Raw genomic sequence first — 24872 nt, 5'->3', positions numbered from 1 at the left:
ATGTTAGATTAGGTCTTTTAAAAAATGAAGGCCCTACATGGTCACAGCTGGCCAGACAGTACAACAGTGGTGAGGAGCAATCTAATGGGGTTGGTGGTGAATGCACTTTTTAGTGAGAATAATGACTGTTCTTGCTTTTTAGAATGAACCTACTAGACAGCACATATGCTGTCCTTTGTAAGGCATATTGTGGCTAACCAAAAATACAGAGGGGCTTGAAGCCCTGTCGTTGCTTATAATTAGCTGACTTTCGTTGTCACTCTCATTTGCCTGTTTCTTATTCTTGTCCCAGCTTCTCAATCTTGTGTTTGTCCGTTCAATAGAGCATTGCCACTTTACAATCTATTTGATTGTCTGGCATTACTGCTTCCACTGCTTGTTTTTTTAAGAAATATATTTTATTTTGTGTAAAGCACTCCACTAGAATGCATGCGTTTCAAGCTGTCTCCTTTTGGTGCGTCCCTCCCCTGCACTCCGTTTTGCTCTCTGTTGCTCGGCTGCTTCTCTTCGTCCTTCTCCTTCTTGCGCTTTCCTGGTGCTTCTTCCTCAAGTTTTCCCCCATCGCACTTCCATGTTGCTGTCCCCGAATCCTCATGTTGCTTTTGCTCCCAGCCTTCCCCTGTTGCTTATGCACTCACTCCAGGCCTTACCCCTTTTGCTTTTGTTTCTCCAGCTCTCATCCTGCTATTCTTTTGCATCCCCTTCCAAGTTGCTTCGGCATTCCTCACCCTCCATCATCCATGTTGCTTATTCATTCCTCCTCATCTACCGTGTTGCTTCAGCTCCTCCTGCCCATGCACTTTAATTCAAAATGCTTTTACATGTTATGTTTTCTGAATGGGTAACTTAAAAGAATAAACATAAAGGGCAGATCATTTTGTAGACGTGTGCACTCATGGTGAGCATGCTTAGAAAATGACATGGGCACCCACATCAAAGGCTTTGGATGTCTTTTTTAACTTTAGCAACACTGCACACAATCCCAGGTGCTGTGCAGCATGGCAAAAATGATTGAAAATTGCAACAAGTCACAAAGGCAAGACCTATTGGCTTTGTTCCTTTTAATCTTTCAAGCCTTGAAGAGTTGACAGGCAACCTGTTGCAGCGAGTAAATATGCTCCAGTTCACTGAAGTTCCTGTCACCAGGAAATGTTGGTAGAGAAATATTTGTTTATGCACAAAATAGTGCATGAAGATATACGAGGATACCTAGTGCTTGGGCGCATGCACGTTGTGCATCTAATGACACGTGAACAGTGGTGCAGGGAGATGTGGGGGCATATTTAAGAGGTCCTAGTGCCTCCTTGCGCCACATTAGCATCATTTTTCACGCTAATTTGGCCCAATGAGGCCAAAATCTTCACACCATATTTACAAAGTGGCGCAATGTATGCATTGCACCACTTTATAACCGTTTGCGCTGGGCATAATGTATGCAACTGGGGTGTTCCCCCCCCTCGGGGGCGAAAAAATGGCACAAAGAAATTTAAGAGATTTCTTTGCATCATTTACTTTGGCACTTTTAGCAGGCGTTAAAAGGAGGCACACCATTGATTACAATGGGCCTTAATGAGCTTTGCAGGATTAGCGTAAAAACATTTTACGCTAATCCTGCAAAGCTCTGGATTAGCGTAAAAAATTCTGACGCTAGTCCTCTAACTACCGCCATGGTGCACCGTATTTTAAATAGCTTGCACACATGGTCGCATTAGGGGGGCGCTAAGCAGCGCAAGAAAAGTGGCGCTGCACTGTGTGCAGCACCAATTTTCGTAAATATGCCCTTTGGACTTTAAAGCTGAGAACTCTCTGCTGTGGATACTTGGTGTTGAAGTATGAGGATGCTGTGCTCCAAAACTGACTGGGAACAATATAATCCTCACCCTTAAAACAGTCCACGCAGGGGCAAACGTGCCTGAAAAGGGCTCTCCAGCTACAAAAGTAGCCTCTGTTGTTGCCACTCTTTTGAGTAACACCAAAGGCTGCATTATAAATACAGGGCTCTTTCCCTATTTGTGCTATAGCTCACCTCTCACAAGATGCACCGGTCGCAAACGTGGACAGTGCTCCATGTTAAAAATAATACGCTGCCCTCAGGGCAGCTGCGAACTTGCTCTGCTCTCGGGCAGCACATTTAGATGAAATACAGAGCAGCTGTTTAAAAGCTGCTCCGTGTTTCACATGCAGGCAGCAACCCACCTGAACTTTCAAGAGGGGAAAGAGATCCCCTTGCTGGTGGATGCAGTGAGTGAGGGCACCCTCCTGCAGGGAGTGTTGCGGGTCCATGGGACACCCTTCCTCCCCTCTAGAGGACTGGCTTTGGGAGGGGCACTAAAAGTGAACTTTCAGTGTGCCACCTAAAGGCATTTTTGCTGGTGCTCATGTAGCGACCGGGCTATCATTAGAGAGTGCTCCCTCAATTGCACTGGGACGGGGCTCCATGCGAAAGAGGAAATCACTTTGCCTCTGTGCTTGCACGTAGTATGGATGTGGGCGCAGACACAAAGGCCCATATTTATACTTTTTTAGCTCCGCATTTGCGTAGTTTTTTTACGCAAAATAGGCGCTAAATTACAAAATACAATTGTATTTTGTAAGTTTGCGCTGCTTTTGCGGCGCTAAAAAAGTATAAATATGGGCCAAAGTGATTTCCTCATTCGCATGGAGCCCCGCCCCAATTCAAATGAAGGAGCACCCTCTAATGGTAGCGCCGGCGCTACATGTGCACCAGCGCTATCATTATTACAGATGGGGCCGAAGAAGCATCTGTGGCCCCTTCTGTAATACTACAGTGGCCCAGGGGCGCTCATAGCAGACGCTCATGCCTGTTACACCCCAGGGCGCTCTCTGTAGTATAGCCCCAGAAGTGGAGGCCACTGCCTGTAGTTATCATGACACAGTTGTCTGTTGCCAATGTGGAAGGATGTCGTGGAGGAAATATATAGTTCATTTATTTTAGGATAAAGTTAATAAAACACATTCTGTTGTCACACTCCATTTTCTACATTGCATAGTGGTAGAGGCCACATGGTGATAGCATCCATGAGCAGGGCTTGGATCAAGATGCCCTCAGTGGACACAGCGAAAGGAAGCAAAAGCCGTGATAGTGTTGGGGGGGGGGGGGGGGGGGGGGGGGGGGGGGGGGGGGGCGTGTTTATAGATCACACAATGTGTACTAACCGAGCTTCATTAATACATCCATGTTAAATTTACCCTGGATTAAGCGCCTCTCGATAGGACTAATTAAGGGCATGTTACTCTATAAAAGATCCAAAGATGGAGGAACTGTTCATCAGTACCGTGTTAGACTGTGATCCATTTGAACATTGAATTTCTTTCTCTCCAGAGACGCCTGTAAAATCAATAGACTTCTGATCAACAGAATTGGAAAACTGTACAGTCCTGTGTGGTGAGTTCCCGCTCTCATCTGCGGAGGGTCTTACTTTCTTACTGTGCCTGGTAAGAGCGTTATGCAGTTGATGCGGCACTTACCACGTAGTGAACCCCTGCGTTCTGTCTGTTTTTGTTTTTCTCTACCATCTGAATACCTTCTCTTAAAGAGCTGTGCATCGCCAGTCACAATCGTCGCCTGCCCTCTGCTGGCGAAGTGACCTCTCTCCAGTCCTCTGTGCTAATGGTGACCTTATAATGCAGCCCGTGCAGGTAACAGAACATGATGACGCAAATGGAAGCATGTTGTTGTCTGTACTTTCATTCAAACAAGGAAGAAGTGCGGTCTGATTTGTGTCTCACTGTTGTAAATAAAATACACTGATTACTGATGGGGATTCTTCGTCACATGAGTCCTTCTCTTCCAAAGTCTGACATTATAAGGGTGAGTCAAGTCTGTGAAACAAGAAACCGCCCTACCTTTAACATTTGATAAAAATGTTACACCCTCACCTTGACCTGAGGGCGTGCGTTACTAATCTGGACGTCATAGTGTCCTTTACACGCCACCTTCAAACACCCTCACGCACATATTTCACTCACTCAAACACTTTTTGTGGTAGATTCTACTATTGGGAAACAGTGGGGTTGATGAAGCAGAAAAAGAAAGACTAACAAACATTTATATATCATGCAATAAAATCGTATAAGACAATGTGATTTTAGCAAAGAAAAATAATGTATGTAGAAAATGTGCCCACGAAGTAGTTCGCCATTAGTATAAACAAGCTTAATTAATCATGAAAACCAACAAATATATGAATATGTCATAATTGAAGCTATATTCTATGACTTTCTTAAACTGTTATATGCTTAGCTTAAATTTAGCAGAGGCTTTGGCCTAGTTGCCTGGTCTCAATTTTAACTGCGTAGTTTTCACTTGTATTAACAAAAACGTGTTTTGAATCTTTGAAAGATGTATTTTTCCAGAAGAATGACTAATACACTTATCTCAAAGTTGCATGCTAGGCAACTTTCATCCCCTTTGAAGCTCAAGGTCAGTTTCTGCAGGTGCAGACAATGAAGACACTGATGCAGAATTAATTGGCAACTTTGTTGCTACTTATGTTCCAAAACTCCAAGGACACCTTATGCATAGATGAGTATTAAGAGAAAGACACTATTCATTGGTCAAAGAGAAATCACCCCATGGACCCTCCAATGGAAGAACCTGAAGAATTTGGAACTTTTCTTACTTAATCCCATCGGACGAAGAGAAGCCAGCCATTTTCTTTGATGCCATTTTGAAGCCAGATTTGAGAAGCCATTTTGATGACACTCTGATGCTTTTTCCTCTATCCCAGAGAGAGAGACTTTAAAGAATTCTCACCCTAGAGACTTTAACTTTAACTTTACTTTGCCTTGCCCATACAATAACTTTTGCCCCCCCATTTTCCTTGCTGCTGCAAGGAAAACTTGACTTAAACTTTGTCCCTTTGAAGTCTGCCCCATGCTGATCGAACCGGTACCTGAAGGAGGAAGACTTACCTTGAATGCTGACTGTATTTGGTAATTATGAAAGGATAAAAGTACTAATCATTGTGTTTTCCTTCTTAGGTACCAACTGCTTATTTTGACAGAGCCCAAGCTAGAAGTTTTCTAAATTTATGTTGATTAAATTCATTTTGCATGAAGCCCCACATGCCAATGCTAATCAGAAGTTAGTTGAGGTATCCATTTGATGCACCGTGCTGAATTGAAATCTTGTTATGCTGACCGATGTATGCAATTAGTCAAATTCAGTTACTTTTATTAGTGATTTGCATAGCTATATCTGAGTGTATAATTATTCTAGTTTTACGTAGATTGCGTTTCTTCTGTCGCTATGGACAGCCAGTAATGTTCGTATATGTGTATCATTTGATTTTGAGACTTACCTACATTGTGCTAGCTTTGTTAATATAGGGAAATAAACTCATTAACTTTTAATTAACAGGTGTGGTTATTCATGAGTGAAAGGTCATGGTGTGTCAAATTACTGATTTTGTTTAACTAAATTGTTGATTGATTACTAATTGAGTATTGGTTATTGATTATAAATGATTATTGATCACTGATTTGAGGGATCCAACGATTTCTTTGGATGAGGAGAACTCAACCCGGTCAAAAGGTTCACCGACCTCCGACGTGTCCAAGTATAAGTAATTTATAAGGACTGGATGCACTATCAGTAGATGGTAGCAGAGCTTGATGGTTTGGCCCTTTGGGACCCCATCCGAACAATAGACGGATCCAAGTTAGAATTTTCTTTAATAAAACAAGTTGGAGAGATGATGATGCCCTAAATCCCCAATGACTTTCCTGGAATCTCGGAGCTTGCGAATGGAGGAAATGGAGGTGTGAGAATGTTTTTGGCGTTTCTAGTGACAGTATGAGTGAAGTTAGGGTTTCACGCTTGCATAGCTTATGCCGCAGATGAATTGTGAAGTTTGTGAGGATTTTTAGGGAGTTACGAACTCCAATTAAAATTTTAGAGGAGTGGTACTCCAAAGTGTGAAAGTAGGGAAGTCGTCGAACTTCATATGTGTGTAGCGCTTTGTGCAGGAAAAAGTGTCCATGTGGTTGTTGATGTTGAAACGGGCCCTGTGAGGTCAAGAGACTCCGGAGTATGTTGAAAAGTGTATGAGACACTTGATTGATGTTGTAATTTGTTCTGTTTAATAGGTTGATCGGGCGTGGTCAACAAGTCAGTATGAATATTGAGGAATAAAAGAAAATTTTGGACTTTGAGATTTGACGAATTCTAAGGTGCACTAGAATAGTTCATTGATCAGTTGAGAGTAAAGTTTGCAGGTCAAATTTTGCTTGCGAAAGTGGGAAACTGAGAAAGATGGAATAACTGCAGAGGCTAGTGAAAAATCCCTAAGGTTTCTGACGCGATTGTATTACCTTTCCTGTAGTAAACTGACAGATTTGTTTTCTTCTTTTTTTTATTAGTTCTTGCGATATATTGCAGAAATTAGTTTTGAGTGAAGCTGAATGAAGGAGGACAAGCCGCAAGACTTTGTCAGCCGCAGTGTGTGAGTGTGACGTCACTGGAGCCGCGCAGGGATAGGTTGGTTGGTGAGAAGGGTCGCGCACGGATTGGACACAGTCCGTGAAGCGCAATTGGTGGGGAAAGGCAAGCGAAGAGTATTCTGGGAATTAAAGTCACTTATTGATTACATTTTGAGAAAATAAAAGACGGAAAGATGAAAATTTTCAAAGCATTTAAGAGTGCCTTGAGGGGAAACGTATATATTAAAGCAAATGTAGGAGAAGAAACACCGCCTGAGGGTACACCAGCTTACATTGTAATTGAAGAAAAGGGTGTCGCACCATGTCTTTGGTTAAAACAATGGTGTAAATTAACAGAAAAGCATGGAAGTGTAGCGTTTCCTATCCATGGGACGTTTAATCTAAGAATTTTGGAGAATTTAAGATTTGCGCTATTTGACATGAAAATACCTCCAAGACCAGCACAGTTTGAAGCATTAGCAATTTGGGAACAAATAGCTAGGAGGCAACTACAAAAGAAATTTGAGACAAGAGTGAGAAAAGTAGAAAAGACACTAGCGGATGCTAGATGGGATAGTGCTCAAAAGGTTTGGAGTTCAGATATATTGCAGGGAGTTAAATTGTTTCCAGCAATTACTGACGAAGCAGAGATGGAAGGAAAGAACGCTACCCATAAAACAAACAAGAGAACCTCGAAAAGGTCAGACGAATCAGACGATGAGGATTTAATTCTGCAATTGTTAAATGACCGTCCACCACCTTATGTGGAAAACGAAAATGGCCCAAGCACTAGTACTGCCCCTCCAGAACCAATACAGGGTACTGTAGCCCCGAATTTGAGAAAATTGCAGATGCAAAGTAGTCCTAATATGCCTTTTACACAAGAAATACCACAAGTTCAGAGAATATATCTTGACATGACTAAACTGGAACCTGTTAATGATTATCAGCCACAGGTCCAAAGACGCTATTATGATGAGCATAATTCGGAAATGACTCCTAATTTAATGGTGCAGAGAGGACAGAATTACCAAAGACCGACATTGATTCAAACCGAACCAACACAAATTTTGATGCCTCAAAAGCAGATGCAAGAAATGCCAAAGTACATTCAAACAGCAGAAACGCAGTTAGGCATGTCAGCAATGCTGAACCATAATGTGGGAATTAGCATGCCACAGAATTTGGGTAACAGACAGAATCCGGATGCAATATCTTTGCCTATCACTGTAGGTCCGCCAGTACCATTATATATACAAGCAAAACCAAGTGTATGCGATCAAGGTGTAATGACACAAAATGAGACAGGGAGAAGATATATAGAAAATATTCAAGAAGTGACTCCCGTAGGAACACTCTCAAACAGATCTGGGTCTTTGTTGGAATTTAGTACAATTCCAATTTGTGTTCCGTCAACTGTGGTAAGGTCAAATCCACCACTAATAATACCGCAAACTTCAAAAACTGAAATATGACAGAAACCATCAGTAGCAGTAGATGTAGATGCTACATTAATGGGACTAAACGCACAACAGTTAACACAATGGTTGAACAGTCTGAATACCCCACAGAGTACACCCAAGGGGAAAGGAGGAGAATATTTGAATCAAATAAGATTGGGCATGGAAGCAGGTGAACTTGTAGATGGAACGATGGGTCTGAACAGGTTAGAATCATACACAGAAGAAGAGCTGAGATACATTTGCCCTAGAATTACAAGAGAAGTAAGCAGCATACATAAGAGGTTACAAGAAATTGCAGACAGACACAAAATAGACATAAATAAAACAAAGCACTTGAGCAGAAGTTACAGGTTAGACTTTGAGACAAAAGATTTTGAACACATGGGGTCTGCAGGAATGAAAACGCACCTTAAAGAAATATTGCAAAGCACGCAGGTTTGGAGATGTTTAGACAAGTGGGAGAGTAGGTGGGTTAAGAAAAAGGATAAGAAGAAAGAAAGTGCCCCAGATCAAAATGTTAAAATACAACAGAATGATGATCTTATAACCATGTTACTGATGAGAGAAACAGCAGGAGGAAAACGTATCCATGTACCATGGCACAGGTGTGACATTCAATCTTTTACGGATGATTACCTTAAGTTAAGAGAGAAACCGATCGAATGGTATCAACAAACAGATAGATTCGTGAAACTCGCAAAATGTCTTTGGGAAGACCTGAATACTTTATTCGAAATTGTAGTCCCAGCAGATTTGTGGGAAGATTGTAAAAGGGCTGTAGATTGGGCAACAAGTGAACCGGAAAGAGATAAGGACACAGGTGCACCATCGCCTATGGTAATGAGCTTATACCATAAAGTGATTGAGTGTCTGAAAACAAAAGTTGCGTCGAAAAATGTAGATTGGCAGAAAATTGACAGGACAGCACAGGAAGTTAAAGAGTCGATACATGCATACTATGAGAGATTGTTGAAAGCATTTAAACATTATAGTGGCACGGAAACGATTGAGGCAAAGGACATGTCCCATTTTGTATTCAGATTTGTGGAAGGATTGAGACCAGAAATTAGCCAGATGATTAAAATGAATTTGATTTGTTGGCAGTCAAAATCGATTGATGAAGTGTTGAACTATGCAAAATGCTGCAGTGATGAGATTGAGACAAAGCAGAAAAGGTTGAAAGAAAAAGTGATGGTGATGCAGATTAGAGAAGCTCAGACAGGTTTGCAAGGCTTCCAACTTCAGTTGCCGCAGCAGCAACAGAAGGGAAATGCTATGTTTCAGCCACAGATGAGAGGCAGAGGCTGAGGAGGTTTTGTGAATAATGTTCCTGATTTAAATACTGTTGTGATTCCTAATGGTATACAGGCAATGGAGAAAGTGATGCCATGTCACACGTGCGGAATTGTCGGACATTGGAAACGGGAGTGCCCAATGTTGGTGCAGGAAGGTGTAGGTCAGCAAAACAATGATGTCAATACATTTCAGAATATGAGAGGACCAAAATTGAGAGGTCCAAACCCAAATTTCCAAAATAATGTAAATCAGATGCAAGGTCTACAAACTATACAACAACAGCAGGTGCAAATGCCCCGTGTACAAATGGTACAATCACAGCCAATGCAATAGCAGTTTCCTATGGTACCTAATCAGCAAATGCAAGTACCCTTAGCACCAATGAATCAGCAACAAGTAATGCTTCCTCAACAGGTTAAAGGTCAAGGAAAGAATCAAAGTAACACAGTACACCAATTCCCGTTACACAGTGAGAATGGAATAAACAATGAATGGGAGAGTTAAAGTTCAGATGAGGAGGGATATTGTATGCTTGCAGCATCTTTGGAAGTTGATCAGAAGGAACCATATGTGGAAGGAAGAGTTATGGGTCACAACGTTTCATTTTTGGTTGAAATAGGAGCTACACGCTCTACAGTTAGAAGTTTCGAAGTACCAAATTTGCCACTTTCACGGAGAACAGTTCAAGTAATGGGAGTAGCAAATCGGTATTTGACAAACCCAATTACAGATCCAGTGCAAGTCAAAATTGGTAACTTTCAAGGGTTACATAAATTTGTGGTGTGTGACTCAAGTCCAATATCCTTACTTGGAAGAGATTTATTATGCAAACTAGGATGCTCGATTATGTGCTCACATAATGGAATTAAAATTCTGACAAACAGTGATGAGGAAGAAGAGAACAGTTTAGAAGAAGAAGAAGAAATGGAAACTGTTGATGAAGAGTATCCCCTGATTACTCTTTATCCTATGCTCACTGAAGCAGATATTCCAGCTGATTTACAAGAAACTGTTGAGAAGGAAGTGTGGGATATGACAGGGAAAGAAGTAGTATTGATCAAAGGAGCAGAACCAGTGAAAGTGACTGTAAAACCTAATGTACACTTTCCTCAGACTCCACAATACCATATGCCACAAGATACTCTTATGGAAGTCGCCCAACTCATTGACGAATTTGTGAAACAGAGAGTACTGAAAGAAGTACTAAGTAGTCCATATAAATCACCAATCATAGGACTAATAAAACCAAGTGGAAAGGTCCGAATTGTTCAAGATTTGAGAAAAATAAATGACATAATAGTCAAATGTTGTCCCGTAGTACCAAATCCAGCTGTAATAATGTTTCAAATTCCCTGTGATGCAGAGTGGTTCACAGTTGTCGATTTGTCACAAGCATTCTTTTCTGTGCCTCTACATGAGGACAGACGATTTCTCTTTTGTTTCAAATTCCTGGACAGAGTCTACAGTTGGTGTCGAATTCCTCAAGGGTTTTCAGAGTCACCTTCAATTTTCAATCAGATTCTAAAGAAAAATCTGGAATCATTGGAATTACCTTTTGAATCAACCTTAGTACAGTATATTGAAGATTTACTGATTGCATCCAAAACAGAAAATGACTGTACAGTTGACACTATTGCCCTACTGAATAATTTGGGAAGGAATGGACACAAAGGGGCATATTTATACTCCGTTTGCGCCGAAATTGCGTCGTTTTTTTTGACGCAATTTCGACGCAAAACTAACTCCATATTTATACTTTGGCGTTAGACGCGTCTAGCGCCAAAGTCCATGGAGTTAGCGTCATTTTTTTGCGTGAACACCTTCCTTGCGTTAATGAGATGCAAGGTAGGCGTTCCCGTCTTAAAAAATGACTCCCAGGCATGTGCGTGGTATTTATACTCCCGGGCAAAAATCACGCCCGGGAGTGGGCGGGGCAAAAAAACCCGCATTTGCGCCTCTTTTTAACGCCTGGGTCAGGGCAGGCGTTAAGGGACCTGTGGGCTCAGAATGAGCCCAGAGGTGCCCTCCCCTGCCCCCAGGGACACCCTCTGCCACCCTTGCCCACCCCAGGAGGACACCCAAGGATGGAGGGACCCATCCCAGGGAAGAAAAGGTAAGTTGTGGTAAGTATTTTTTGATTATTTTTTTTTGTGGCATAGGGGGGCCTGATGTGTGCCCCCCTACATGCCACTATGCCCAATGACCATGCCCAGGGGACAGAAGTCACCTGGGCATGGCCATTGGGCAAGGGGGCATAACTCCTGTCTTTGCTAAGACAGGAGTCATGTTAATGGCGTCTGGGCGCCCCAAAAAAATGGCGCAAATCGGGTTAAGACGATTTTTTTGCCTCAGCCTGACTTGCCCCATTTTGGGACGCCCAAACGCCATTTTTCCCTACGCCGGCGCTGCCTGGTGTATGTCGTTTTATTTCACGCACACCTGGCAGCGCCGGTCGGCTAACGCCGGCTAACGCCATTCAATAAATACGGCGCCCGCATGGCGCTTCAGAATGACGTTAGCCGGCACTAATTTTTTTGGCGCAAAACTAAGTTAGCGCAGTTTTGCGTCAAAAAGTATAAATATGGCACAAAGGCCCTCATTCTGACCTTGGCGGTCTTTTCGCAAGACCGCCGAGTTACCGCCGCGGTGAAGACCGCCGACCGCGGCGGTATGCCGCTGTGCGCATTCTGACCGCTGGGAGCGTTCCGCCGGAAAACCGCCAGCAGCCACACTGGCGGTCGGCGGGAAAGTGGAGACTGGTCAACCTCCACCGCCACGCCAGCAGAACACCGCCCACAGAATTACGACCCACATTTCTGTGTGGCGGTCTTCTGTTGGCAGTCTTCTGTTGGCGGTCACCTCCCCATGGCTCCTGTCACCTCCCGGAGGACCAACGCACAAGGTAAGTTGATCGTCCGTGAGGGGAGGGGGTGGGGGGGTGTTGTGTGATGTGTGCGTGCATGGGGGTGTGCGTGTGAGTGTGTAGAGGGGGTGTGTGAGTGCGTGCATGCGGGCGGGGAGTGCTGCTGTGCCTATGGGCAAAGTGTGTAGTTCGGCGGGTGCGCATGTCGGCATGTATGTGTGCGGGTATGTGTCCCCGTTGTGTATGTGTGTGTGTAGGGGGTGTGTATATGTGCATGTTGGGGGTGTGTGCATGTCGGGGTGCGTGTATGTGCATGTCGGGGTGGGGGTGGGGAGGGGGTTCGTACCACCTCTGGGGGGTGGCAGGGGGGTGGAGGGTGTGGGGGGAGGACTCGGGGGGCAGTGGGGGGTGGGGGAGACCCCTATCAGTGCCAGGGAAGGAATTCCCTGGCCCCGATAGTGCCTACCGCCATGGTTCGCATGGCGGTTCCCGAACGCCAGAAACCGCGGCGGTAAGCAGGGTCATGATACCGTTGGCGGTCTTGGGTCGACCGCCGGACCGGAGTGCGCAGACTCCAGGCCGTCGGTCATGACCGCCGTGGCTGTCGGAGTGGGGAAGTGGCGGTCGGTCGCGGCGGTGACCGCCGCGGTCAGAATGCCATTTTTAATACCGCCGGTCTGTTCGCGGTCCGACCGCCGCCTCTCCGCCGACCGCCAAGGTCAGAATGAGGGCCAAAGTGTATCCTTCGAAATTTCAATACTGCCAAAAGAAAGTGAAATATTTGGGTCACCAAATAGAAAAAGGGTCGAGAAAAATCATGAAAGAAAGAATAACGACTGTACTTCAAATGAGTCCACCCAAAACAAGAAAAAAGGTGAGAACGTTTTTGGGAATGGTGGGCTATTGTCGCCAATGGATTCCCAATTTCTCAACTCTAGCCAAACCTTTACTGAAACTGACCCAGAAAGATGCACAGGATGAAATAATGTGGAAAAGAGATGAAATGGATGCCTTTATCGAATTAAAGGAATGCATGTGCAGAGCTCCAGCTTTAGGTATGCCTGATTACACAAAGCCTTTCACATTGTTTTGTCATGAACGTGATGCATGTTCCTTGTCTGTCTTGACTCAAGCCCATGGCGGCGTAAACAGACCAGTAGCATATTTTTCAGCTACTTTGGAACCAGTCGCAGCAGCCTTACCAGGTTGCTTGCGTGCTGTAGCAGCAGTTCGTATGAGCCTGAATCAAAGTGAAGGAATAGTGATGGGACATCCTTTAACAGTTATGGTCCCTCACTCAGTCGAAATACTTTTGACACGTTCCCGAACACAGCACATGACTGGTGCTAGGCTTACAAGGTACGAGACAATAATTTTGGGATCACCTAATGTGCAGTTAAAAAGATGCACTACATTAAATCCAGCAACTTTGTTTCCCAGTGAAAATGTTGAAATTGAAAACGAAGAAGACATCGAGCATGACTGTCTGCAAGTGACTGAATTTTGTACCAAACCAAGACCTGATATCAAAAATACTCGATTGGAAGAAAATGATCAGATTATTTTTGTTGATGGTTCATGTTTAAGAGATGCACTAGGAATATTGACAGCAGGATATGCTGTATGTACAATAATTGGTGTTCTAGAAGCATCGTGGCTTCAAGAAATTTATTCTGCACAAGTAGCGGAACTAATAGCCCTTACTAGAGCTTGCCAACTTTCCGCATTAATGAAAGTCACCATTTACACTGACAGTCAGTACGGATTTGGAATAGTGCATGACTTTGGACAATTGTGGTCACAAAGAGGCTTTATGATCCTCTTCTGGAGCACCAGTGAAAAATGGTGAAAGAATCAAAGAGTTGTTACATGCTATTCAGTTACCAGGAGAAGTAGCAGTGGTAAAATGCAGTGCACACTCGAAATCACAAGACTTCGTTTCTTTGGGAAATGGATATGCAGATCAAGTCACAAGGTTTTGCGCATTGAACTGCATATTACTCAGAGACAAATGGAATTTGATAAATGAGCCAGAACTTGAACCAAATGAAGCCTTTGCTCTAAAAGTTGTAGACACACTGGAAGAATTGAAATTCCTACAAAATAATGTTAGTAAAGATGAAAAACTGTCATGGAATAAATTACAATACGTAAAGAAACCAGATGATTTGTGGGTTTCAAGTGAAGGGAGATTGGTTTTGCCAGACAGTCTTTTGACGCAAATAGCTAGGCTATATCACAGACAAGCACACATTGGAAGAGATGCCATGATTAGATTATTCAAAATTGATTGGTTTAATCCCAAATTTCGCCAAGTTGCTGAAGCAGTTTGCCATTGTTGCGCCATTTGCCAACAAATGTACGCAGGGAAGGGGACCGTAGTAAATTTGAGCCACATTGGAAGAGCAGGTGGGCCGTTTAGCAGGATGCAACTGGATTTCATTGAGATGCCTATGCATGCAGGCTTGAAATATGTGTTGGTGATTGTGTGTATTTTTAGTCACTGGATTGAAGCATACCCTACACACAGAAATGACAGTCTCACAGTTGCAAAACTACTCTTGAGAGAACTAATACCACGTTTCGGATTTCCGATCTCTTTAGAATCAGATAGGGGAAGTCACTTCAATAACAAAGTAATTAAATTACTATGTGCAGCATTGAACATTGAACAAAAATTGCATTGTAGCTACCGCCCTGAAGCATCAGGACTAGTGGAGCAAATGAATGGCACGCTGAAGTCAAGAATGGCGAAAATATGTGCATCCACAAACTTGAAATGGCCTGACGCGTTGCCTTTGGTGTTAATGTCAATGAGAAACACACCTGTTAGAAAAACTGGACTATCACCACATGAAATTCTCATGGGCAGAGCCATGAGACTTCAAGCAGTTCCTGTGAATGCCCTTGTAAATATTACAGATGATATGGTATTGGACTCCTGCAAAGGTCTGGCTGATGTGGTCCGCTCTTTTTCTCACCAGGTGGAGGCAACCACCTTGCCACCGATCCAAGGTCCAGGACACGCCCTGAAAGCAGGTGACTGGGTCGTTTTAAAGAAGCACTTGAGGAAGTCTTGCTTGGAACCCCGTTGGAAAGGACCTTTTCAAGTGATTCTGACAACTACCACCACTGTGAAGTGTGCGGAAGTTCCCAACTGGATTCACGCCAGTCACATGAAAAGGGTGACGTGTCCCACAGAAGAGGAAATTGAAGCACTGAAACTACCAACAACTAACAGGAAAGTACCAGGCACTGAGACATAACGAAGAGAGCCTGAAAGTGAACAAGAAGAAATTGAGACAGAAGAAATATTCACTGAGGAAGATGCAGTCACTCCTTTTAAGGACAACAGAGAAGAAGCCTCAGGAGGTGACAAAGATCCTATCTCAGGCGAAGAAGAAGGAGAGCCTAATAAGAGGAGGGCTTTCCCAGAAGCAGACGATACAGGAAAACAAGGAGAAAAATTGACCGACCTCCCAGGTGAAGGAAACAAGACGGAGCAAAGTCAAATTGTTCTAACTCTTCCGGAACCGGTTGCAGGTCCGTCAGGTGAAAACAACGCGAAATGAAGACGAAGCATATCACCAGTGAAATCAAAGACTAAAGAGACATTAAATGAAAACAAATGGTCAGAATTGAAGGAGAAAAGAAAAGAAGTATCTTTCATAACAACATTGAATGAAGAAAAAGACACAGCCAAAGAACAAGACATAAGCGAAGGGGAATCGAAAGGAGATGCAAAATTGAAAAGGAAAAGAATAGCGAACAGAAGATATTCTGGTCCAGAATGGGCATACACAGCCACTAACGATTGGTCAGACGAATTTCTATCCCTTAGTCTTGAAAATGAAGAAGCAGAACGACACTTTGGTACTTGAAAAGTGAATTTCATGAACGTTACCAATTAAGACATTGATAACCTGATTGATTTTGAAACCGATTTTGAGACAAAGCTGCTAAACCGATAAAAGACTAAGCTGATAAAGAAAACCGTGTGAACTTTGACCTCATTGATCCTTTATATTTCTATCTGCAAATTTGATTTGATAAACTATCTTCAACTTTCTGATTCTCTATAGATCATGACGGACAATACTACACAAGGACATAAGATGAAATATTGTAAATACATGTGTATAGGTCTAATAATTGCATGTGTACTAATAATTATGGCAATAATTCTTGGAATGCATGGAGGGAATGAAAGAGATGCGAATGATGCTTCTACCTTTAAAACTACTACTGAATTTACTCCTTTGAAGAAACTCGAACAAGATGAAAAATATTTACATGACTATACTAACGACAAGAAAGAAATCTCATCTAATGTTTTCTATTGCTTGCTGAGTGAGTATGTTGAGACAATGGACGTGAAAGATTGTTATATATGTACACAAATCCCTACATCAGTAATAGAAGGGGTGACATATCATAGCATGCCCCTTACGTATGGAAAAACATGTTTTTTTTTACTAACCAGATTTTATGGCCAGGAGTATATTCAATACTTCTATTCCAATCAGGATGTCGTATTTTCATATGTCCCCATAATTGAGTACTTGAGTAAAGTAGCAAGAGATTATTATATAAAATTAGTTAGAGGTTTCTCTGAACCATTATCACCTTTTTCCACAGTTCACGCTCATAGAGACAACCTTACATGCTTACTTTCACTCGTAGAGAAAAGCTTTTTAGATCACACTGAAGATAGACGGAAAATAATAAAGGAAAAATTAGAAAAAGAATTACATAAAAGGACATCTGTAGATAACTATGCTTGTGCCGCAATAAAGACACAAGGGAAACTAGCTTTAGATGCATTACATATAGGGAAACTTTGTATATATATAGACCTAAATCATAGTATGACACAATCTTTGTAGGAACGAGTGAATGTAAACACGTGTTTTTATTCCAGAGTAAATGGACGTTCATGTTAAATGGCCTAGATCCAGCTACTCCAGGGGTATATTATATTTGTGGACTTAGGGCCAGATGTAGGAAAGGATTTGCGAGTCGCAAACGGCAAAAACTGCCGTTTGCGAGTCGCAAATCGCATTTTCCTATGCAGAAATGCATTCTGCGAGTCGGGACCGACTCGCAAAATGCATTTCAGAATCGCAAATAGGAAGGGGTGTTCCCTTCCTATTTGCGATTCCTAGTGGTATGCAATACCATTTGCAACCGCATATGCAGTCGCAAATGGTGTCGCAGTTACCATCCACTTCAAGTGGATGGTAAACCACGCGCAAATTGGAAGGGGTCCCCATGGGACCCCTTCATCTTTGTGAATGGACCCCAAATTATTTTTTCAGGGCAGGTAGTGGTCCAAGGGACCGCTACCTACCCTGAAAAAATACCGAAACTAAAGGTTTCGGATTTTTTTTAAGTGCAGCTCGTTTTTCTTTAAGGAAAATGGGCTACACTTAAAAAAAAAAACTGCTTTATTTAAAAGCAGTCACGAACATGAAGGTCTGCTGACTACAGCAGGCCTCCATGTTTGCGAGTGCCCATAGTCGGTATGGGGCCGCAATTTGCGACCCACCTCATTAATATTAATGAGGTGGGTCATTGCGACCCCATACCGACTCGCAGACGGTGTCTGCGACACCGTTCTGCATAACATTTTGCGAGTTGCAAATAGCGAGTCGCTATGACTCGCTATTTGCAAGTCGCAAAATGTTTCTTTGCTACATCTGGCCCCTAATGCCTATTATCGTCTTCCAAAAGGATGGTATGGGAGATGTTATTTGGGAATAGTATTTCCAAAGATTTATCAACTAGATGACTTAAAGAAATTTCCAAAGCTGTCTGAATTACATCGTATTCAGAAAAGGGAGACAGCTTCTGGTGTGGTAGGAGACATATTTGGAGCAATAATTCCTTCAGTAGGAGCTATATTGAACTCAATCAAAATACGAAAGTTGTCTACTATTGTGGATAACATGCTGACAAATTTCTCAGGAGCAATGATCCTGATGGATACAGAACTTGCTGCAGAAAGAGCTATGACTCTTCAAAACCGGCTTGCTTTAGACATTCTTTTAGCAAAGAATGGTGGCGTTTGCAAAATGCTTAGTACACGTCACTGTTGCTCATATATACCGGACAACAGTCAACAAATTAGAAATATGCTTACAAATTTAACTAACGATAGTACAGATTTGAAAGAATTGAAAGAACCAGGAGTATGGGAAAAAGATGGAAAAGGATTTGCTTCAGTGGGAAATTGGCTCAGCAACATTTGGAACAGAATATTACTGAAAGTAGTCAAAGGGATATTAATAATACTAATTTGCTTAATAGGTATTTGGGGAATATGGAAAGCTATTAAAATATTGAAATCAAGAAACAAGAGAAGAACTGAAAAGAAAGAACAAAAGGAAATGGTAAAATTATACAGGGAAAAATCAAAGGGAGTAAAAAGGAAACGGGAAATGATTGAAATGCAAAATTATTAACACAGAATTTTAAATGAAATAAAATTTGTGAAAGATTTAATGTGATGACATAATTAGTCATCAGAGGAGGGATTGATGAAGCAGAAAAAGAAAGACTAACAAACATTTATATATCATGCAATAAAATCTTATAAGACAATGTGATTTTAACAAAGAAAAATAATGTATGTAGAAAATGTGCCCACGAAGTAGTTCGCCATTAGTATAAACAAGCTTAATTAATCATGAAAACCGACAAATGTATGAATATGTCATAATTGAAGCTATATTCTATGATTTTCTCGTTAAACTGTTAAATGCTTAGCTTAAATTTAGCAGAGGCTTTGGCCTAGTTGCCTGGTCTCAATTTTAACTGCGTAGTTTTCTCTTGTATTAACAAAGACGTGTTTTGAATCTTTAAAAGCTGTATTTTTCCAGCAGAATGACTAATGCACTTATCTCAAAGTTGCGTGCTAGGCAACTTTCATCCCCTTTGAAGCTCAAGGTCAGTTTCTGCAGTTGCAGACAATGAAGACACTGATGCAGAATTAATTGGCAACTTTGTTGCTACTTTTGTTCCAAAACTCCAAGGACACCTTATGCGTAGATGAGTATTAAGAGAAAAGACACTATTCATTGGTCAAAGAGAAATCACCCCATGGACCCTCCAATGGAAGAACCTGAAGAATTTGGAACTTTTCTTACTTAATCCCATCGGACGAAGAGAAGCCAGCCATTTTCTTTGATGCCATTTTGAAGCCAGATTTGAGAAGCCATTTTGATGACACTCTGATGCTTTTTCTCTATCCCAGAGAGAGAGACTTTAAAGAATTCTCACCCTAGAGACTTTAACTTTACTTTGCCTTGCCCATACAATAACTTTTGCCCCCCCATTTTCCTTGCTGCTGCAAGGAAAACTTGACTTAAACTTTGCCCCTTTGAAGTCTGCCCCATGCTGATCGAACCGGTACCTGAAGGACGAAGACTTATCTTGAATGCTGATTGTATTTGGTAATTATGAAAGGATAAAAGTACTAATCATTGTGTTTTCCTTCTTAGGTACCAACTGCTTATTTTGAGAGAGCCCAAGCTAGAAGTTTTCTAAATTTGTGTTGATTAAATTCATTTTGCATGAAGCCCCACATTCCAATGCTAATCAGAAGTTAGTTGAGGTATCCATTTGATGCACCGTGCTGAATTGAAATCTTGTTATGCTGACCGATGTATGCAATTAGTCAAATTCAGTTACTTTTATTAGTGATTTGCATAGCTATATCTGAGTGTATAATTATTCTAGTTTTACGTAGATTGTGTTTCTTCCGTCGCTATGGACAGCCAGTAATGTTCGTATATGTGTATGATTTGATCTTGAGACTTACCTACATTGTGCTAGCTTTGTTAATATAGGGAAATAAACTCATTAACTTTTAATAAACAGGTGTGGTTATTCATGACTGAAAGGTCATGGTGTGTCAAATTACTGATTTTGTTTAACTAAATTGTTGATTGATTACTAATTGAGTATTGGTTACTGATTATAAATGATTATTGATCACTGATTTGAGGGATCCAATGATTTCTTTGGATGAGGAGAACTCAACCCGGTCAAAAGGTTCACCGACCTCTGGTGTGTCCAAGTATAAGTAATTTATAAGGACTGGACGCGCTATCAGGGTCTAATCAGTCCTTGCGTTGGGGGCTCTTCTAGGGGCACTGAAAGAGCTTCTAATAGGTCTGAATCATATTTGAAACAGGTGAGCATAGATGTACTGCTTCAGACATAGCATCAGAGAGATTGTATTATTGAATATCGACCCCCCCTTCGCCCCCAGAATATCGTGGTGCACTAATACTGAGGACAGAATATGGAATGACAAACTATTGACTCCATCTCTACCTAACTTAAAGACATATGTACTGTGTAGGATCACATATGTGGAGTTAGGCATAGAAAATCTAGACTTATGTACCTGTTAATATTTTATTTTCAATATTCCGTCCTAAACTCTGTCCCATCAATATCCTGGCGTTGATATTCAGGGTGCACACCCATCTTGGGACATCTTAGATGCTTAGATCCCGACTATTGCCAGCTACACCAAAGTTCACAAGAATGCTTTGCATGATCTAATGGAAGTACTTAGGTAGGATTTCATGTCTATGAGGATAATACAAAGCTGGTGCTCCTCATAAGTGGAGAGGAGCTTAAGATTTTGGCCTTTTGTCTAGCCTTGTGAACAAGATGCAAAGTTGAGTGCGGATGAACTGTCTTGCCCTTACCTCCAACAAAGCACAAGTGTTGTCAGTGCACTTCTGAGTTACTGTGAAAAAACAAAGGGGTTTCAGAGTTTGGCAGAGAGGGTATTTTGGCATATCAGGTACTCCATCAAAAACATGGCACAGTACCATGTCTGCCAAACTGACAATCGCTCACTCTATTTAGATTTGGGCAAATTTGCATGTTACTGTCCGTGAAGCCAATAAGACTGACAGCCGTATGGACGACATGTCATGGGTACCACAGACAATCCACCCTTTTTTTTTTTTAGACAATGTTCTGACATATATTTTATTTTCCTAGCTGTTTGCGAGAGCTAGGAAAAGCCTGGTGGCCCTGAAGAGAAAAAGATCATAAAAATGACCCCCACACTATGGGAAAGAACTCCTGGGGAGTCCGGGTCTTTAGTTTTTGGTTTTTCAAATGCAAACTCCCGCGAGAAAGTCTCACTTTGAGAGTTTGCTATTGAAGGCAAACAGATCACTTCCAGACGGAGATCTCTAACTATGGTGGGCAGTAATGTGCTAGGGGGTGGAAGGTATGACATCCACCACTCTAAAAGACAGCGATGATCCTGTCATAATTCTTAGCAACCCCCAAGAGCTTACCACAAGATGGAGGTAGTCAAAAATGCAGATATGTTGCTCTCTGAAAACGTAAGGCCCATATTTATACTTTTTGATGCAAAACTGCGCCGGCCCAGTTTTGTATCAAAAATATTACCGCCAGCTAACGCCATTTTGGTGCGCCGTGCGGGCGTCAAATTTATACTTTGACGCACGACGGCGCAAACCACAGGTGTAAGTCATTTTTTTTACGCACACTGCAGCGTCAAGTCGTAAAGCAAAACGTTGATAATGCAGCGGAAATGACTGGGTCGATTTACGACCCCGCACACCGGATATGCAGCGTTTTTTGACGCAACAGCGTCAAAATTCACTGCAAACACAGCCATTTCAGCAGAGGAGAGCCAAAATGGATCCCAGGTGCCTGTACAGACCCCAGGAAGATAACAAAAGACCAGGAATCAGCCAGGAGGACACACACAAGACCCAGGACAGTTTTAAGAAGAAAAGAAAGTGTCGCTCCAGTGCAGAGGAACAGGAAATTCTGGTTAAAGAGGTGACGGAACACCAGCACCAACTGTTTGTCACCTCAAAGTTGCCAATCAGTAGGAGAGAGGCAATATGGCAACAAATTGTTGACAAAATTAACAGTGTGGCAGAAGTACGCAGAACAGTCATCGAGTGCAAGAAATGCTGGCATGACTGCAAGAGAAGGACCAAGGAAAAAATGCCCAGGAACAGGAAGACTGGAGGTGGGAGTCCAGCACACCAGGAGGCCCTGGACCACATGGAGGAGATGGTCGCAGCCGTCATCCCTGAGGAGATCGTCACAGGGATTCGAGGACAGGACAGCGCAGACTACCAGGAGACAACGCACATGCAGGGTAAGTCGCATGGGGAATTAAAATAAATGCACTAATGTCAACTGTAAGCAGGGGGGATCCCGACCACAAAATGCATGAAAGTCATCATATACATGGAGTGGCATGGTTAAAGGGGTATGGCATGGGGGCATGGCCTGTACAGAGAGAAGCTGGGGCACACCATAACACTACACCAACAACAGTCCCATGGGGGCATGCTGCCATGCCACAGATGGAGCAAAGGTAAAGCCACGCCAGGAGGGAAGGGGACAACGTCAAACTAACATCCCGGCACACATCAGCCACTATACCCCCTACATTAACTAGGGCCCAATTAACAACCGCTAGCCATACCGACAACTGGAGTGTAAAAGTGACAACAGTTGCCACTACCACCTCCGCTCTGTGTGCAGCTCAAGTTGCCAATGGCAGTAACGTCCCCATGGATCATACACACCTAAAGTAGTGGGTTGAGGATAAGAACTTTAACAATCCCCTGAAACAAGACAAATGCTCCAGTCCCTGCAATTGTGAATGCCCATAGTTGCCACCCATGCTGCATATGCCCGGGTCCATCCTGTGCCTGGGTCACAATGCAACATCTCAAATGTCATACTGCTCAGACAACAGCATTGAGGGGGAGGACACATGTAACTGGTCACTGAAGTACACCTGCACAGTCAGAGGAGGAAATAGAACACTACTACGACTATCAGGGCAATCCAATCTCCACACACTCCCCAACATGAGCTGTACACATTACCAATGCTAACATCCATATCGTGCCATACCAATGCTATGCATAGGATACGCTTCATGTCAACTACATATAAGTGGTTTGAAAGATCAGAGACTGGGGCAGGTCCAGATTGTTAAGAGTGCTGCTAGTGCCATCAGAACACCCACAGCCAGTGAAAGTCCTCGCCATTAGAAAGGATGTAGACGGAGGGTTGAGTAGGACAAGTAGGTGGCAATTCACTATTTGGCCTAAAACAACACTACAGGAGATGATGCCGACAAGTCTAATAACTTACCACAATACATGTGACATGCAGGTAGGCCATAGGCCTGGGAGAATGCCCATCTGAAAGACTAGAGCAATGAACAGGAAACAAGATCACAATGTGAGAACCTCACAAGGCAGGCATGTCACATCACTAATGCCACAACACAGACACACTAATTGTACCCTATTTCATTGCAGAGGATGATGGATCTCCTGCGGATATGCCTGTCCAGGAATACCCTGATGACATGGATGACGAGCTGACAAACATCAGCCACCAGGCCCTCCAAGATGTCCTTGGAACCCTCCAGACCCACCCTTCTGTCACAAGGAGGAGCTCAGTACAAGCAGCCATCACAGAGGACCCACCCACAATACCAATTGTAAAACCTGCCAGCTCCAATACAGCTGAGGACTCAGATGACACTGGCACCAGCTTTGAGAGAACTGTAGTCGGAGTACAGCAGAAGCTGGCTGAGGAGGTGCGGGTGGGGATGCAAACTATGGCAGCCAGCCTAGAGGGGGTGCGTTTGTGCATGATGTCATCTGCAGATCAGGCAGCAGCCATGCAAGTGCTAACATCCATCCTGCAAGGACTACAACAAACTGTCAAGGAATTCACCACTGCAGTAAGGGAGTTGCCACAACACCTCGCACCCCAAACCTTCCATTGCATGCACGAATGCATTCATGACCCCCTCAGGGCCGACCTGGCTGCCTACCATCGTGATGTGGCTGCTATTCTTAAGAATCAGCAGATCCTCCTTGCACAGTACTGACCTTAAGATCTTCACAGGTAGCAGAGACCGGGATGTCTGACTCCACGTCTTCTAACACTGAGGTGTGTGTTGCCCCTTCACAACCACCACCACCAAGGACAGAGGAGGCAACACACACATCAGAAGAAGAAGACATGGAACAGATCACCTTCACACGGAAAAGTACCTGGAAGCACTAGTCCCTGCCACATGGCCAACTATTCCCAAGGTCCTGTGCTTTGTAACATGCCAGTCTTACAACAACTGTACTCAATGACTGTTCTGCAAACCACTGTTTATCTTGTCATCCTGCCCAGTGATTGTCTCTCACTTACTCATTGGCAAATCCTGTCCCTCTGCACTGTCTGACACATCACCCCAGCATTTAAAAGGCATTTTCCTTTACCACTTGTGTAGGATCACATTGGAAGATGTCACTATAATGGACTCACAATCATGGACAATGTATATATACCACTACAGCTCTTTTCAATAAATAGCACTTAACAACCACTTTGTCTCTGTGTAATGTGACACATCAACTGTGCAGTAGATAACTGAAATGTGCCTCCTGTCAAATTACGTAGCTTGTCAATACAACTGTCCTGAAATTATGTAGTCTGATAACTATGCACAGTGGCCTGGATTGCACCCTACTCTGCCCTTCCTGAGGGTAATATCAGATGAAAAGAGAAACCATACACCATCATGCTATGTTTGACAGAATAATGCTTCCTCAAGGGATATCTAAGCCATCAAATAGTGGCAGCAGAATGTTGCCACCATGCAATACTAACACATATAACAGTGCCCACAAATCTAAGCAAACAGTCAACAAACTGCATGAATGAAGTTGTCTGAGTTTATGAACAGTGTCACAAATGATGTCTGT

This window comes from Pleurodeles waltl, chromosome 3_2 (genome assembly GCF_031143425.1).
Source record: "Pleurodeles waltl isolate 20211129_DDA chromosome 3_2, aPleWal1.hap1.20221129, whole genome shotgun sequence".
Classification (NCBI taxonomy): domain Eukaryota; kingdom Metazoa; phylum Chordata; class Amphibia; order Caudata; family Salamandridae; genus Pleurodeles; species Pleurodeles waltl.
This window is presented reverse-complemented; position numbering follows the sequence as displayed.